Source organism: Caloenas nicobarica, chromosome 28 (genome assembly GCF_036013445.1).
Source record: "Caloenas nicobarica isolate bCalNic1 chromosome 28, bCalNic1.hap1, whole genome shotgun sequence".
In the NCBI taxonomy this organism is placed as follows: domain Eukaryota; kingdom Metazoa; phylum Chordata; class Aves; order Columbiformes; family Columbidae; genus Caloenas; species Caloenas nicobarica.
In genome coordinates, this window is record NC_088272.1 from 952,390 (window position 1) to 970,716 (window position 18,327).

The 18,327-nt window shown below is 53.8% G+C and overlaps 1 pseudogene; it reads right to left on the reverse strand.

Annotated features, from left to right (window-relative positions):
* Positions 1-10,058: 10,058 nt before the first annotated feature.
* LOC135999329 (olfactory receptor 14A16-like) lies at positions 10,059-11,846 on the reverse strand (annotated as a pseudogene).
* Between the last annotated feature and the right edge of the window lie 6,481 nt (positions 11,847-18,327).

Consider the following 18,327-nt stretch of genomic DNA (forward strand, 5'->3'; position numbering starts at 1 on the left):
GACCATTTCCTCTCGTCCTATCACTTGCTGCTTGTTAGAAGAGACCAACACCCTCCATGCTACAACCTCCTGTCAGGTAGTGGTTGAGACCGATAAGGTCTCCCCTCAGTCTCTTTTCTTGCCGGTAAAGACCCTCATGTCCCTCGGCTGCTCCTCATAAGACTTGTGCTCCAGGCCTGTCACGGTCCATTTGGTGTTGGGCTCATGATGGTTCGTTTACCTTGATCTCAAAGCGCAAAATTAAGGCAACCAAAATGGCAAGGGGTTCTAATTCAATCATCAGTGTTACTTTATTGTTTTGCCCGTAAAGTGGCACTCAATAGAGAGAGTGGAGAAAAAGGAAAGAAATATGGGGCCACCCCTGCCCTGCCCCCGCTGCTTCTGTGCCCCCCAGTGCCTCGAGTTCCACACACTCAAGAGCCTCCATGAGCTCCCCTGAGCCCCCCCCCAGCACCCTGGGGACCCTTGGCCCCCCCCGGCACCCTGTGCTTGGTGACCCCCAACCCCCCCACGCCCCTTTGCCCTTCAGCCCCTCCTCCGTAATTTATTTCCTGTTGCCCCCCCTGGGGTGTGTGGGACTGGGGGGACCGTGGGGCCCTGGGTTTTGTCTTGGGGGGGGTCACCCCTTGGGCCTCCCATTGCGTTAAAATGATGGATTTTACCGCTATCTCTGCTCTCTGGGAGGGGCTGGGGACAGGGCGCCGTTTGGGGACACAGCTCCACCCCCAGTGCTGAATGCGGGGGCTCGGGGGGGCTATGGGCAGAGTCTATCGGGGGTGGGGGACCCCTCTCCATGGGAGCCAAGGACACAGCGGGGACCCCCTGGGGACCCTGAGGGGACCTCCAGAGATCCTCCCCCAGGACACCGAGGGGACCGCCCTGGGAATCATGAAGGCGCCTGGATCTGAGTGGGGGCATCACCTCCAGAGTCTCCCAGATGCGGTGGGGACCCCCCCGGCTCCTTCCCCAGCACCCACGAGCTGCCGTGACCCCCCCAAGGAGCCCCCAACGCCCCCGGGCTGGTGTCAGGCCATCACCTGCCCCCCCTTTTTGTGCACCCCCAAATGGGAGTAAGGGGGTTCCCGCCTCCCATCCCCCAAGGGTTGTCCTGGTCCCCGGGGCTGGGGGGGCTCTAGGACCCAAAGGGGAACCCGGACCGAGCCCCGGCTTGGAGACCACGGCCCTGAGCCCAACAGATCCCGAGAGAAACCGACAGAAACCGGCAAAGCCCGATAGAGCATGACAGAGCCCAATAAGGGCCAACAGAGCCTGACAGGGCCCGACAAAGCCCGATAAAGCCCGACAGAGCCCAACAAAGTCCGATAGAGCTTGACAGAGTCTGTCAAAGCCCGACAAAATCTGACAGAGCCTGAGAACGTCCAACAGAGCCTGACAGAGCCCGTCAAAGCCCGATAAAGACCGACAGAGGTCGACAGGGCCCGACAGAGCCTGGCAGGGCCTGACAGATCCCAACAAGGCGCGACAGGGCCTGGCAAATCCCGACCGATCTTGGCACAGCCCAAGAAACCTGAGAGAGCCCGACAGAGCTGAACAGAGCCCAGGAAAGCACCACAGGGCCTGACACAGCCCGACAAAGAGTGACGGAGCCTGCCAAGGCCTGACACAGCCCGACGGAGCCTTCAAGGGCTTGACAGGGCCTGGCAGGGTTCGACAGGGCCTGACAGCGCCTGACCGAATCTGACAGAGTCTGACAGAGGCCTGGAGGGAGGCCTGGGGAGGAATGGGGAGCCCTGAGGAACCAAGACACATTTTGGGGAGCCCTGGGGAGGAATGGGGAGCCCTGGGAACCAAGACACGTTTTGGGGAGCCCTGGGGAGGAATGGGGAGCCCTGAGGAACCAAGACACATTTTGGGGAGCCCTGGGGAGGAATGGGGAGCCCTGAGGAACCAAGACACATTTTGGGGAGCCCTGGGGAGGAATGGGGAGCCCTGAGGAACCAAGACACGTTTTGGGGAGCCCTGGGGAGGAATGGGGAGCCCTGGGGAACCAAGACACGTTTTGGGGAGCCCTGGGGAGGAATGGGGAGCCCTGGGAACCAAGACACATTTTGGGGAGCCCTGGGGAGGAATGGGGAGCCCTGGGAACCAAGACACGTTTTGGGGAGCCCTGGGGAGGAATGGGGAGCCCTGAGGAACCAAGACACGTTTTGGGGAGCCCTGGGGAGGAATGGGGAGCCCTGAGGAACCAAGACACGTTTTGGGGAGCCCTGGGGAGGAATGGGGAGCCCTGGGAACCAAGACACCTTTTGGGGAGCTCTGGGGAGGAATGGGGAGCCCCGGGGAACCAAGACACATTTTGGGGAGCCCTGGGGAGGAATGGGGAGCCCCGGGGAACCAAGACACGTTTTGGGGAGCCCTGGGGAGGAATGGGGAGCCCCGGGGAACCAAGACACATTTTGGGGAGCCCTTAGGAACCAAGGCGAGCCCTGGGGAGAACCTGGCAGCCTCGGGGAATCGATGTGAGCCCTGGGGAGGACGGTGGATCTCAGGCGAGCCCCAGGGAGACGAGGCGATAGCTGGGGAGGGTCCAGAGAGCCCTGGAAGATGAGGGGGGTCCTGGGGAGGCAAAGAAAGCCCTGGGTTATATTTTAGAAGAGATTTTTGTGGAATCTAATTGTGCTTTGTCATTCAGTCCTACCCAGAATGTACACCTGGTACAAGTCAGGTAGTATCTGTGGTTTTGCTAGAAATTTAGTGTAATGCAATAGCATCCTAATTTTTTTATCAGAAATTTCAAGACACAATTTTATTAATAATATAGTTATTGTATTTAATTTTCTATCTACATCCTAAAAAAACTAAGTTGAAATCTGCACTCAGTCCCATTGCGGTTGCATAGAGGTAGAAAAGTGCAGGTGCTGTCATTGCCAGTGATGGTCCCGGTGCTTTGGTCCCTTGGTGGGCGGGGCCTGGGGAGATTGACCCCGCCCCTTCCCCAGGTGATTGGTCAGGATGGTGGGCGGGGTCCAGGATGATTCTCCCCGCCCCTGCCCCAGGGGATTGTGGGAAGGGGGTGGGCAGGGCCCGGGGTATTTGAGCCCCAGCCCCTGGGCAGGAGCTCATTCTGCTCCAGGGCTGCTTTGGTGCTGGTTCTCTGCTGCTCCTTCAGCAGTGGGCAGCTTTTGAGCTGTTCAATCAGCATGGACAGACGTGTTTGGAGAAGTGGAGGTGTCTGCTTGAGGTAAGAGCTTCAGGAGCAGCAAAGGTTCAACAGCAGCTGTACTAGAAAGTATGTTTGTAACTATGCTTAATTTATTGATTCAGTTCTAGGAGCTTTGCATTTTCCCTGAACTTCTGACTGCAATGAAAATGCAGTGTTGTTTTTTGGTTTTACTGCTGTATACCAAGCTGCTGATACAATCTCTCCTCCTAGGACTAATGCTCAGGTTATCTAGTGGGGGTCAGAGTGAGCATCTTGTATCTGTAGATGGAGTTCTAGCACTTCTGCAGGAAGCAGCGGGGCCATAAGGCAGAGTGTCTTTCTGGCTATGGGGTGGCTCATGGCCTCCCTGATCACCCACAGAACACGGTGTTGTCCCCAGAACCCTTGCAGTGTGCGGTGGCCCCTGGTGGATCATTTAAATGTACTTCCCAGAACTCAGCCAAGGTGAGCAACGGCTAGTGGACTAGTACTGGTAAATATTATCCTGGTGCTCAATAGTGTGCTTGTGATTTTTTTTTTTTTTTTCCTTATTGCGGGTGATGAAGGGGAAAGTGGCAACTGCAGGAAGATCCCCGTTAGCCCATGTGGTGTTTTCGTGTGTTGAAGATGAATTCAGTCCCTTGGCCCTCTGAAAGATAAGTGGAGGCACGGGGGCTGAGAATTGCGGGGTGGGGGAAGTTAAAGTTCTCAGAGGGGAAAGGGCCGTCCAGGAACAGTCCCCTTTGGGTGGCTAAAGGGCGCAGGGAACCTTACAGTGCGATGCCAGCTTGGGCAGGGCAGCTCCAGCCTGTGTCTGCGTTGGTGTGTACTTCGGGAAGCCTGTGTTGCGCTGTTCAGATGATCCTGAGGTCTTGTTGTGCCCGAGGGGCACCACAGGCATCTCAGGTGCTGTCCCGGGGTCTGGAATGCCGGTGCCGATTGGCCTGTTGCCAGTTGGGTGCTGGTTTTCTTGTATCAGCAGCCAAAAGCGTAGATGGTTCTTGCGCCTCAGACATTTCTGGTCAGTTGTGTTTCATAGTGTTGTTCCGGGCTGCGTCGGCAGCTCTGCTGTCTACCCATCCAGTCTAATGGACTGGCACTTCAGGATGCTGGGAAGAAGTTCTTAGGTCTTGCAGGACCTTCTTGTGCCAGTGCTGCTGTCTCATAAGGAGCTGTGATGTTCGGCTCCTTTTTGTTTTGGGGTTGCAGTAGAGGCTACTCACCTCCCCACAGCCTCCCACCAGTTGTTTTGATCGATGCCGTCTCTGGTCTGGGAGTCATTCTCATTGTTGTGCGTTTTTGGTGCTGTTGCAGTTGTGTTGTTTGTAGCATTCTGTGGAGTGTCAGTCTTTGCATGTGCGCGTTTGTCTGGGAGCTGCTCTGGCTGGAGGTGTAGAGTCAGGAGTGGGTGGACTGAGCTCTAGGAGTCCATGGTTAATTTCTTGACACATTAAATTCTGTAGGCAAAGGTTGTACAGTCATCTAGGATGGAGCAGCTGTGGGCAGGGGAATGGATGGTCCCTTCACCAGTGTTTTAGGGACTTGATTAAAGCTTCAGATGTTACTTGTGAATAGAAAGCAGACCTGTGGAATAGTCAAGCTGTTGATCAGCACCTGGGTGACCTGTTAAATCACTTGATTTCAGATGCAGAGGGATCGCTTGGCCCAAAAGAGTGACAGAAGAGGCAAGCAGAGCACTGTAAGCAGGTGGGCCGGCGTGTGGTCTCAGAGGGAAGGTGTGCCGTGTGCCTCTATGTAAGTTTGGTTGTTTCTCTATTTTATAGGTGTGAAGCCAAGAGGAAAGCTGGGTATCGGCACCGCAGCTCCTCGGGCAAGGTGAGCAAGGAGCGCAGGGCTGAAGCAACAATCTCATTTTAGGCCTTGTGTTTGTGGTGCGGGTCTGAGCATCCTTTGCTTGTGTTTTACAGGTGGTAGCTGAACCTCAATGTGGTCAGCAGTGTGGCAGTTGAAGGTGACGGAGGCCAGGTGGGCCAGCAGCCAAGGTAAAGGAGTGGGAGATGGGACTGTCTGCAGGCAGGCTGTGCTTTTGGGCAGCATCTGAGCATGTGCCTTTGTTTTAGCAGGTGCTACAGGCAAGCTCGGAGGGGCGAAGCTGCATGCCAACCAGCAGCCACGAAGGTGAGGCGGTGGTTGGTGTTCAGGAGCACAGTAGTGCCTGGTGATTCGGTTCAGTGTTTCCTTCTTGTTTTGCAGGCGCTTTGTGGACCCCTTTGGACTCAGAGGACTGTTTGTGTTGAGCAGGGGTAGGGGCGAGGAGCAGTGTGGGGCTGGGGACTTGTGCCAAGCACTAGACTTCTTTTGTTTCCTGCTGTCTTAGGTGCCACGAGTGATGAGAGTTTCTGCCCGCGCCAATGGCATGAGAGGCTGAATGGAATGCCTGGGAACCTAGGAGGAGGTGGGTGTTGTGGAAGGGGTCGGCATTGACCTCACAATACTTTGTGCTGGCACTGCTTAGTGAGTGTGTGTGTTCTGTTCTTATTGCAGGGGATGGAGGGGAATGCAGCAACTGCAGGAAGATCCCCGTGAGCCCATGTGGTGGTTTCCTCTGTGGATGGATTCAGTCCCTTGGCCCTCTGAAAGCTAAGCGGAGGCGCAGGGGCTGGGAGTTGCACGGGTGGGGTTAAAGTTCTCAGAGGGAAAAGGGCCATCCAGGAACAGTCCCCTTTGGGTGGCTAAAGGGTGCAGGGAACCTTACAGTGCGATGCCAGCTTGGGCAGGGCAGCTCCAGCCTGTGTCTGTGTTGTGTACGTTGGGAAGCCTGTCTTGCACCTTTAGATGATCCTGGGGTCTCGTTGTGCCCGAGGGGCACCACAGGCATCTCAGGTGCCATCCCGGGGTCTGGAATGCCGGTGCCAATTGGCCTATTGCCAGTTGGGTGCTGGTTTTTTTGTATCAGCAGCCAAAAGCGTAGATGGTTCTTGCGCCTCAGACATTTCTGGTCGGTTGTGGTTTATAGTGTTGTTCTGGGCTGCATTGGCAGCTCTGCTGTCTACCCATCCAGTCTAATGGACTGGCACTTCGTCCCAGCATCTTGAAGTCTTGAGGTCTTGCAGCAGCTTGTGGTGCCCGTGCTGCTGTCTCGGTTTGTGGTGCCCACACCGCCATCTCGTAAGGAGCCGTGATGTTCGGCTCCTTCTTGTTTTGGGGTTGCAGTAGAGGCCTCTCACCTCACCACTGCCTCCCTGTAGTTTGTTTTGGTGCCATCTGTTGTTGTTGTTCTCCTTGTTGAACGTTTTTGGTGCTGTTGGAGTGGCGGTGTTTGTAGCATTCTGTGGAGCGTCAGTCTTTGCATGTGTGTGTTTGTCTTGTAGCTGCTCTACCCGGAGGTGTACAGTCAGGTGTCGGTGGACTGAGCCCTAGGAGTCCATGGTTAATTTATTGACTTATTCAGTTCCATAGGCAAAGGCTGTACCATCATCCGGGATGGCATAGCCATGGGCAGGGGGAGTGGACAGTCCCTTCACTGGTGTTTTACAGTTGATACCCAAGATCATTGTTGACTAGCATGCTGTTGTTTCACAGACAGTGTTGTTATTGTGTTGGTTTTTTTTCTTTGTAGGTGACCATGTTGTCAATATGAGTCTTTTAGCTTAAGAAAATGCCTCTGAAGAGTGTATCACTTGCAATTGCAGCCTTTACTTAATGGCAACACAAGCAGCTACAGGCTATGATCGCCACCTGCGAGATAAGGTCTGCATTACACTTCTGTGAACAAATAGGCTTCATTCAGAGAGAACACTACATTCAGGGCTGGCATGAAGCAGCTATGGACTGTAAACTATATCTACAGTTGCACAAAGTAAAGGCCTGTCCAAGGTCAGTGCAAAGGATCCATGAAGAAGCAAGAAGACTGCAGACTCAGCTGTTGCTTTTGGATTGAATCATGGTGTGAGGGGTGGGTAAATAGTCTGTAAGGCTATAAATACCCAGGGGTTTTCTATGCTTGGCTGAGACCTCAAAGGCAGCAGCTCGAGTCGGCCCTCCTGCCGTACTGCTCTGTTTGGTTATTTATTGACATGGACTTTGCCTGAGAGTTTGCCTCAAGAGACCAAGGATGCAGACTGCAATCCACCAGGCCCCTGGAGGGGAGGTAAGGACATTGAGGTGCAGAATGATGAAACTCTGAAATCCTAGCTAAGTGATATAAGGAATCGAGTGAGCACATGCAATCCTTTGGCCATATATAAATAGAATCCCTTAGGTGTTTCCCCTACCCTCTGTGTCTCTTAGATCTCTTAGATCCAGTCTGGGGCTAAGTTTGCATCCAGCTGTGCCTAGACTCTTCTCTGAGGAGGAGTTCAGAAAGCAAGGGGGTCCATTCTGAACTTTGACTCAATGGGAGTGCCTCCCTTTAACCTTTGGCATTTCCTGTCCATGTAGAAATCACTCTGAATCGAGTCTCACCTGATTAGGCCTGGCATAATTTGTCCATGTAGCAATAGTCACCCTTGCCACCACACTAACATTGCACTGTAAGTGATCTAAAACTGTGCTCAGCTGGGGTCCTGTGAGTCACTCACCTGACAGCAACTGATGTTGGCAGGATGGCAGGTGCTGTCACTGATTACTCATGAAGGCACAGGCTGAGTTAGAGTTACACATTGTCAGAGGAAAGAGCTTGTGGTAATTGCTGTGATTGGCAAGCTGTGGTAGAAGAGCTCACTATGCTCAAAAGTCACAGGAAGGATGGAAAGGGAATTAATTGCAAACTGTTAAGTACCTGACTGCAACCCAATTGTCAGGAGAGGAGAATCCTGAACTGAGAAAAGTGAAATCCAAGGGAGGAGATGGGGGCTCTAGGCAGGAGACATCTTGGATCTAGGGATTGGACAGCTCCCTCCAGTGTGGGGAGCCTCCCACCGGGACACCCCGCTCCAGATGTGACCACACCAGTGCGGAGTCAAGATGGACAATAACTGCCCTTGGCTGGGTGGCCACGCTCCTCCCAGTGCAGCCCAATGTGCTCATGGGCATATTCCTGTTTAGCACCACTGAGAACTGACTGAACAGCCAGGCTCAGAGGGTTGTGACCAGCGGCACAAAGCCCAGCAGGAGGTACCATGAGGAGCACTGAAGGACACCGTATCCCTACCCAACATCTCCTCCCCACAGGTGTCTCTTGGGTCCCTGGAACCACCTCAGTGACAAGGGGGAGAGCACTGCCTGTATGGGGTGGAGGAGATGGGGTCTGGAATGAGGGTCCTGGGGCAGTTTCTCCTGGTTGTTCATGCAGCAACAAGCTGGGCTGGATATTTGGAGAGAGGAACTCTTCCTAAGGGCCTCCAATGGGCTTGGAGATGGTCTACAGTTTCCTGCGTGCTGCCTTTTCTGGTGGAGATCAGAGGCTGCCGGCCCTTTAGAGGACCCAGGACAGACCTTGTCCTTCCTCTGGTCACAGCTGGACCCCAGTTCTCCAGTTCGGCCCCAGCTCAGGAGCCTTGTCTAGGGGTGACTTTTGGGGTAAGGTTGACAAGAGGGGTGCATAAGTTTGTCTTAAGGACATGTGATGAGCACCAGGACTGAAGTACCAGAGCAAAATGATGTGGCTTGTGGGCGAATACTTTCTTTGGTGCAAATCCTGAAACAGAGTCCCAGACTTGCTTTCCATGCCACCCTTCACGAGGGATGATGCACTAAGAGATGGCAAGTGGGGGACACCGATCCTTCTCCAGCTACTTCCCCGGCCTGGTGAAGCACCAGGACAGCAAGGACGTCTGGCCCTGCACCCTGAACTCTGGGTATTATCTTGGGGCAACTGAACACCAGCATTTTTCTCTCCAAGGCAATTTCCAGCCCCGGTCAGCTCCTGTCTGATCTCCCCCCGTCCCTCCTCTGATCTGGTCTGGTGCTCCTGGCCCCTTCCCTGTGCTCCCCACAGGGCCCCAACCTGGCACTGATGCTCCACAGAGCAGGTTGGCTGCAGGACCATGGGGTGACTCCACACTGGTTGTGCTGCTCCGTGAGGGACACAGATGCAACTGGATGGGCTGCACGGTCACTGAGCACTTTCCCGGGGGTCTAAAGCTCTGGAATGGGTTCAGAGCATTTCTTGGGACTCATTGGGTTTTCCACTCATTTCAGTTCAGCAATCCCTTCCTTGTCCTTCAGGTGTCTGGAGATTGGTGCAGGAAGATGCGGCCTGTGCCTTTCCCAGGGATGGAGGTAGGCTGACCAGCCCGTAAGTCGTCAGATTCTCCTTCCTGCCCTTCTTGAAGATGGGTTTGACATCCTCGTTTCCCCAGGACCTCAGAACTTCTCTGATTCTGCTGTCACTTTTGAAAGCACAATCCAGAATCATGGGCAAGGCTGATGTAGCAGGCAGGAGCACTTGCAATGAGCCTGTCCCAGCAGCTGAGATGAATCTCACTGGGCCACTGAGGTTTATTCCTGGAGTCACACACAGAAATGCCAGAGTTCCAACAGGCATCCGTGTCGGAGCTGGTCTCAGGACTCCTTATGCACCCAGGGATGTTCAGAGACAGAGTCTGTCCCTTTTACACACAGAGGCAGGAGTCACAGTGTCTCTCTGGCCTCCTGTTTCCACTCCCAAAGGACGGGAGACACCTCAGCCCTGTGGTGTGTCACCCTGCTCTGCACTCATCTGAGATGTCCCACGTCATGAGGAATGGACACAGGGACCTCAGTCCAAGGAAGAAGATCCCAGTGGGGGTTTTCCCATGGTTGTTACTCCCAATGTGAAGTGACCTCGAGACACTGTCTGTCCCACAGACGTTCATGGAGTTCCCAGGAATAGCTGTATGGTGTTTGTCCTCACTCGGTTTCATCTCACCTCATGTACATGATGTGTGTGCTCACATCTCATCTGTACAATGCAAACATGGACTTCTGACCTACTCATTCGGTGTCCCTCCGTTTAGGGAAGAGCAACTTCTGTGAGCTGGGGAGAGAGGCCAGGGCTGCAAATGGTGTTTGTGAGGGGCCAGTCCATGACGATGCCCTGGGGCAGATTCCACAGGGTGTCCAGTGCACATGGCACAGCCCAGCCCCTGCTCTGCTGGTCCTGCAGGTCGCTGGCAGGAGGCCTGGCTGTGAGAGGACACTGCTGTGTGCCCAGCCCTGCACACACACACTGTGCAGCTGTACCCTGCTGTTTGCATCTGTGGCCACCTTCTTGTGCATGTTCTTGACAGAAACTTGAAGAAGACCTAAGCCTTCCGGCACTGCCCTGAGGAGATCACTCTTCTTTATAGAAGTCCTGTTACAGAGGCCAGCTCTGTCACAGCAGTGCCCATGGCCTGTCCCTGCCTGCGCTCACAGGACTGACACACAGCAGGACGGTGACCAGGCTGCCAGAGCACTCAGGCCTTGCACCAACACAAAGGATGAGAAGGAGAGTGTGGGAGTGGAACGAGAACAGCTCTGCAAGGCCAAGCGCTGGTGCTCCCTGGCAGGGCTGCCAGGCTGGACTCTTTTCCCCTCCTCCCATGCACACAGGAACTGTTCCTGCAGCTCCAAACAGGCCTTGCAGGAAGGATATAGTGAAAAACAAGTCACTACAGGATGCTTTATTTTGTTTAAGAGAAAAGGAGAGCACGGCTCCTCATTTACACAGCCAGTGGTTAAAAAAGAAAAGCAGATAGAGATTTAAAAAGGGAATGACAATGTTATCACAATAAAAACCAACTTCAATAAAAACAGAAATTACAAGTGAGAGGCTGGACCTGTAACTAGTTACATTAAAACTACTATGTAGAAGGAGAGAAGCAGTTTATTGCTTCAGAAAACACTAAGATATGAGTTTCCACAGGGCATCCTTGAGCTCCTGGTTCCTCATGCTGTAGATGAGGGGGTTCACTGCTGGAGGCACCACCGAGTACAGAACAGACACCACCAGGTCCAGGGATGGGGACGAGATGGAGGGGGGCTTCAGGTAGGCAAACATGCCAGTGCTGACAAACAGGGAGACCACAGCCAGGTGAGGGAGGCACGTGGAAAAGGCTTTGTGCCGTCCCTGCTCAGAGGGGATCCTCAGCACAGCCCTCAAGATCTGCACATAGGACAGCACAATGAACGCAAAACACCCAAATACGAATAAGAGAGTAACCAGAAGAAGATCAAGTTCCCTGAGGTACGAGTTTGAGCAGGAGAGCTTGAGGATCTGGGGGATTTCACAGAAGAACTGGTCCAGGGCATTGCCCTTGCACAGTGGCAGTGAAAATGTATTGGCCGTGTGCAGCAGAGCACTGAGAAACCCAGTGGCCCAGGCAGCTGCTGCCATGTGGACACAAGCTCTGCTGCCCAGGAGGGTCCCGTAGTGCAGGGGTTTGCAGATGGCAACGTAGCGGTCGTAGGACATGACGGTGAGGAGAGAGAACTCTGCACCAAACAAGAAAAATACACAGAAGACCTGGGCAGCACATCCTGCATAGGAAATGACCCTGGTATCCCAGAGTGAGTTCACCATGGATTTGGGGACAGTGATGGAGATGGAGCCCAGGTCGAGGAGGGAGAGGTTGAGCAGGAAGAAGTACATGGGGGTGTGGAGGTGCTGGTCACAGGCTATGGTGGTGATGATGAGGCCGTTGCCCAGGAGGGCAGCCAGGTAGATGCCCAGGAAGAGCCAGAAGTGCAAGAGCTGCAGCTCCCTTGTGTCTGTGAACGCCAGGAGGAGGAACTGGGTGATGGAGCTGCTGTTGGACATTTGCTGCCTGTGGGCATGAGGACCTGCGCAAGGAGGAAAAGACAGTGACGGTTTAGATGAGAAAAACCAAAACCATTGCCCACAGACCCTCCCACAGAGACCCTTTTCTTTTTCCAGGAGAACGTCCTGGCTGGAGCCCTCGTCGGTGCTTGATGAGTGTGCAATGAAGAGCAGGGTCTCTGCCCAGGGCCTCTTGAGGAGTCAGCCTGACCCTGTGTGATGGGGTGGGGCAGGGGCCAGTCCTGGGGTTCAGCTTTGTCAGATGGAACCGCTCCTGCTGCAGAAGGGACTGTCAGCATCTGTACCCGCAGGGCTAACTGAGTTTGAGAGGTTTGGTGTTTCTACAGCTCCTTCTGCCCTCCTACCCCGGGGAGTGTTGTTGGGTGTCAGAAACCCTCAGCATTTCTGCTGCACTCAGGGAGAACAGAGCGAGTCCTGTAAGACCAGAGGATGCCTGTGGGTCAGTGCAGAGTGAGGGCAGCTGCTCTGTCCCTCTGTCTTGCTCCAGCTGCCCTGGGCTGGCACCTTTCTGAGATGGAGGCTGATCACACTGCCATGTTACCCTGAAAAGCCACCAGGCACTGCTGAGAGCAGAGGGATCCACCTCAGACCACAACATGTCTCACCCTCTCCTAAGGTCTCAGCCTATTTAGCTCAGGATACACACGGCTCATTTCACAAACCAAACAGCATTTTGTCTGTCACAGCTTCTCCTTGGAGCCTTCAGATACCACACAGATGCTGTAGGACCGGTTTGCATCCTGAAGGATAGTTCAGAGCATCTATGGAAACCCCCAGGAGACAGCCAAGAGTCCTAATGATGGCATTTGATTCAGGAAGACTCAGCTCATTCCCCAGCCCCACACACTGCATTGCCCACAGCCCCACAGGGCAGAGCAAAGCTGGGACACGTGTTCCCATGGACACAGCTGCAGGAAAGGACCCACAAGATCAGGCTGTGACTCTGCAGCTGAAACTCCCATCCCCAGAGAGCCTGACAGCAAGAACCAGATCACACCAACAGTGACCCAGAGCAGTGGAGCAAGAAGGAAACTGCGGTGAGGGTGGGTGTGAGAGAGGCCAGGGCAGAGGCAGCCGGGCACTCAGACAGCGTCACCCTTCCCCAGCTGTGCAGCCACCTCCCACACACCAGCATTGCCGGGCAGCTGCTCTCAGCCCCTGTGCTCTGCAGAGGGAACTGGAGCTCTGGCTGCACAGGAGCTGCTTCATGCCTTGGAGCCCCCGGCCCTGAGGGCAGAGGCTTTGCTGGGTGGGAGAGGAGGCGAGGGGGCTGCTCACAGGAGGCATCTGCACTGCGGGGATCATACGGAGTTTTCTGTGTTCTTCCTCCCTTAACAATTCCGTGGTTAGTTTCCTCTCCTTTCTGATCATTTCCCTGCTGCCTGGACATTCTCCCCCTGGGAGGTGTTTCCCTGTCCATGTCTCTTCCCTGTCAGTGCTCACAGACCATCCCACCCTCTGTGCCCTCACCCTGGCCCTACAGATCCTGCCTGTTCACAGGGCACTGCCTGGGGGCATCTTCCTGTTTGCAGGTTGGAAAACAGGACAGGTCAGACTAAGGCTGACGGGTACAGCCAATGTGATGCTGGTGCTGTGCACAGGCAGAGCAGCAGCTGAAGGGATGTTATGAGGCTTCTGGCAGATGTACTGATGACTCTGAGTTGCAGTTCAGGAGTCTCAGTGATTTGTTTAAGCATGAGAGCTCATTTTCATTTTTTTCCTTTCCTGCACCCCCCAAACCCTTGGGATAGGAAACTGAAAAGGCAGGCTCAGGAAAGCTCCCTATCTCTCTGGTAATCCTTGCATTGATCTTCTGCTTGAGGCATCCACTTGGAAAAATCCTGAGGGTGATCTGGAGCTGTGAGCAGCTCTGACCCACACAGCACCCCTTAACAGCAGAAGCACCTTTCCTGCCTTGATACGGGTCGCTCCTTCCCCCCACAGCTTCTCCCCACAGCACCAGGGGGATCTCCCCGGGCAGGCTGAGCGCTGACCCTGGCAGGCGGCAGAGTCCCTGCCCCGGCACAGCCCTGGAATGCAGGGACGCTGCTCTGCAGCACAGCCCTGGGCACCCCTGGCTGCTCACCCAGCTGTTCAAAATTGCCTGATAACAGCCCCCTCCTTACAGATCCCTCAAGCTGTGCCTGTGCTAACTTTAGGAGATGCCTCCAGGAGCTACAGCCGCATTGCCCTGCACCCAGAGACTTACCATGGCAAGGGCTGCAAAGATTTCTCCTCTGTGAGCTCTCAGTCATCCTCCCCATCCTGACCACCTTTCATCTCTCTCTGCCTTGCTCGTCTCCCTGAGATCCCCAGGCAGAGCCCTCAGCCCTGCTGCGCTTTGCAGAGGAACTGCTCCTGGGCAGAGCTGTCTCTCTGCAGCGCTGCCGCTTGCCATGAGCTCGCTGTGTCCCAGGAGCCCAGCCCAGCTCAGCAGCACAGGAGCAGCCCAAGGCACTTTAATGACCCCTCTGGTGGGTTTGCTGCTGAGTCCATGAACTTCAGACCCTGGAGGAAGCTGAAGAAACCTCTCAAGAAGTCAAAGTCAGGTTCAAACTCCAAAGTTTCTTGTAATGTTAATGAGTCCCACTGAGGAACACTACTGAGGAAATGACCCCAGGGTCTGGTTAGAGAAGAAAACTGGAGACAGTGATGACAGGTCAGGACAAGCAAGGTGAAGGTCTCTCTGATGCTGAATAAACCTGGATGTGTTTCATTAACCAAAGGGCCAAGCCCTGACCCCCAGCCCTGGGAAGGCAGATTCTGTCCCTCCCACGTTGCCCAGGGCCCTTCCTGGGACAGTGTGATGTGGGGCTGTGCAAGGCCAAGGGCAGGACTATGGTCCCACACCTCCCAGGTTCCTGGCTGGGGACAAGGAGGCCATGAGGCCCCTGTGCTGTAAGGACAAGGTGTCTCCTCACAGGCATCAGAGCTGGAGACAACAGCCACAGCCAAGGGGAGAAGGAGCTCCAGCTGTTAGTGTTTACATGCAGACGGTTTATCCTGATGAGAGCGTCTATCCCAAGATAACATCATGAGGAGTTACAGGACACTACGAATATCACCTGCAGGAGAAACTTTGCGGACTTGGGGGCTAGTGCTCGTAATGCCAGAGCTCTGGACTTAGAGGGGAAGTTTCCCTTCATGTGGGAGAACATCAGGAATGCGTGGAGCTCTGCCTGGGGACAGAGAATATCAGCTGAAAGTTGAGGACTCAGCGTGAGAGGGCAGAACAGCATGGGCAGTGTTGTGGTGGGTGGACATCAGCTACTGACTCACTGATGAGGAAGAGGAATTAGATGAGGCCTCCTTCAGACAAATGAAAGAAGCCTCATGTTTCCAGGCAGTGTCCTCATGGCAAACCTAAGATATCCCAATAGCTGCAAGGTACCAGCCATCCAGGAGGGGTTTGGAGCTCATGGACAACATCTTCCTGACACGGGTGACTGAGGAGTCAGTGAGGTGAGGTGCCCTGTGGGACTTCACACTTACAAACCAGAAAGGGTTGGTCAGGGATGGAACAGTCAGGGGTAGGGAAGTGGAGTTGAGGCTCCTGGGAGATGATAACAAGGCAAAGAGCAGGATTTCAGGAGAGCAGGCTTTGGCCTGCTGAGGGACCTACTTGGGTCCCATGGGACATGACCTTGGTGTCTGCAGTGTGTTTTCTCTCACATTTCCTCCCTCCTCTCTCCTACCTGCTGTTGTGCAGCGTTTTTTACCCTTTCTCAAATACAATATCACAGAGGTGCTGCCAGCATCCCTGAGTGGCTCAGATTTGTCAAGGAGTGGGTCCATCTTGGAGCCAGCTCATATCGGCTCTGTCTGACATCAAACTCCTGTTGTCTTCTCAGAGGGGTGACAACTGTAGCACACCCACACTCATCCCCAGTTACAAGACCTTGCCATGTAAACCCAATACAGGGTGATAACGTGTTGGGTGTTACAAACTACTTGATCATGGGGAAGAAATGGAAAAGATCTTCTGTCAGCAACCTGAGGAAGTCTCCAGTCAATGAGTAGGTTCCTATGGGGAACTGTCATTGCCCTGACATTCACTGGCCAGGCAAAGCGGCAGGTGCCAACAGTCCAGAGTTCTTGGGACAACTTCTTTACGTGGCTGCCTGCTGGGCCAACAAGGGTGATGCTCACCTGGATCTGGAACTGGGAGACAAAGAAGAGCTGGTGAGGGATGTGAACATCAGTGTCCACCTTGGCTGTGGTGACCAGGCAACAGTGGGATTCCAGGCACCAGAGGGGAGGGAGGAAGGCCAGCAGCAGAGCACAGGCTGGTGGGCTCCAGAGGAGAAGACTTTGACATACTGGGGGATGGCGGCCAATAAAGGTGGTGACATGGAAGTAGGTCTGAAGGGTGAAGGAGCTCAGGAAATCCGAGAAGCCTTACAGGACAGCCTGCTCCAGGCACAAGAATGATCTCTCCAAGTACCCATGAAAAGAAGACTTTATGTCATGAGGCTGCTTGTCTGAACTGACAGAGCTCCAGGGCAAAAAGGCAGCACAAGGGAGGTGGAAGCACGTCCAGCTGTAAAGGAGGAATTTAGAATCCTTGTCCATGGATGTGGGGATGATGCCAAAGCTGCCCTGGACATGATACCTGTAGGGGAGGCTTAGGGCAGCAAGATGAGCCGACGTTGCTTCCTTACAGTAAAAGAATAGACAGGGCGAACGTGGGCCTGCTGCTGAACTTCCTAAGAGTAGAATCAGACAGGACCGATGTACTTTATGGCTTCTTTGCCTCCATCTCCACCAGCAAGGTCTCCTGGGACTTTGTTCCTGAAGGCAGGAGTCTGGAGAACAGCCAGGAGTGGATGGGGCTCAAGTCAGGGGTTACCTGAGCAAACTCAGACACCATTACAGAAAAGGAGATGGGTCACTTGACCAGCTCCCTGAACACAAGTATCGCTGTGCTGTGGCACCTGAGATTCCCAGGAACTCCCACCTCTGGGTCCAGAGGAGGGTGATTCCTCTGGAGGTGCTCTGGTGATTTAGGCACCCACATTTCTGTCATATTCAGTCTTTATCAGGAGATGCTCCACATCAATATGAAGAGGAGACTGCTGATAACAGCTGTTCTGGAAAAGGAGGGAAGGATGAGCAGGAAAGGAAATAGAAGAAATACTGTTTTATTGCTATTTATTATGGAAATGCTCTCTGCTTGGCTATTCCTGAAATCTCTCTAATCATCCACACCAGACTTGGAGCATTTAGGAAAATGATGCACAAAGCCTTGCCATGTAAGGGCATTTTAGTGTTAATGAGCCCTCTGCTGCCATGATCCTGAACTGCAGCTACTGAAAGAACAAACCTCTAATGAAGTGAAAGGCCGAAGCAAAACTCAAGGTTCTGAGCGTGCTTTGGACCCCATGAAGGGCCATCACCGACAAAGCTGCAAAGGAAACAACCAGTCGAGGTCCCTGTCCCTGGAGGCTGGTGAAGGAAAGACTTGGAGACACTGGTTACAGGTGGTGAGGGCAATGTGGAGGTGGCTCTGGTGCCCTGTCAGCCCTTGGTGCTTGTTTATCACCAGAATGGCTGAGACTTGATCCCTGGGACCTGGTAGATTTTTCTCAAATGTTTTTCAAGGCTTTTCGTGTGGTCAGTGTGAGTGTTTTGTGTTTTGGGGGTGGGTTTCATGTGAAGTGCTGTTGCTTTAACTGCAAGGCTCTGGTTTTCTGTGGAGTTGGAAATGCCTGTGAGTTCCTCACAACTCATCAATCTTCTTTTATACCCCTGGCAATGGTCACCAATCACCTCAATGACCCAGTCTCAAACTTGCTTGAATCCTCTATTTGGATCCATATCCCATCACTCCAGGATGTTCATGCATCCACCAGGTTCATGGATATTTCCTGAGGTCCATCCAGGACTGGGCAGTGTAAGAGAGGAGCAGAGCAGGGAAACCTCATTGGCCATGCCTGAGCACAGCCCCCCCAGCAACAGCCATTCCCCATCTCCCAGGCACAGCCATGCCCACAGCAGGCAAATGTCACTGCCATATATGACTAGCCCAAGAGAGGACTTTCTTCCTTCCATATTCCCAGGAAAATCTTCCTCCTATTCCTCCTCCACCTGCAGACAACAACTGCTTTCCATTTCTGGGCTCAGCCATGGCTGTAAGGGTTCACTAAACCATCAGCCATCTCATTGCTTCTCCCTGACATGCCCTGTCCCTCTCCCACAACTACACATGGTCAATCTCTGCTGCTCAGGGCCTCCCGCTCTTCAGAAGAGGCCTTGAGCTCTTTGGTTCTTCCTGGTGCTTATTATAAACTTCCTCGCTCTCCCCAGAGTTCATGGTGAGCTTTCCTGTCCATAAGAGCCCCTTTATGACCATGGCTTACTAAATGGGTGTCTTTTTGTGAGCATTTGTGCAGAAAGAGCAGTCACAGGAAAACACCGAATATGTCAAAACTGATAGTGAGTGCAGTGCCATAAAAACCTG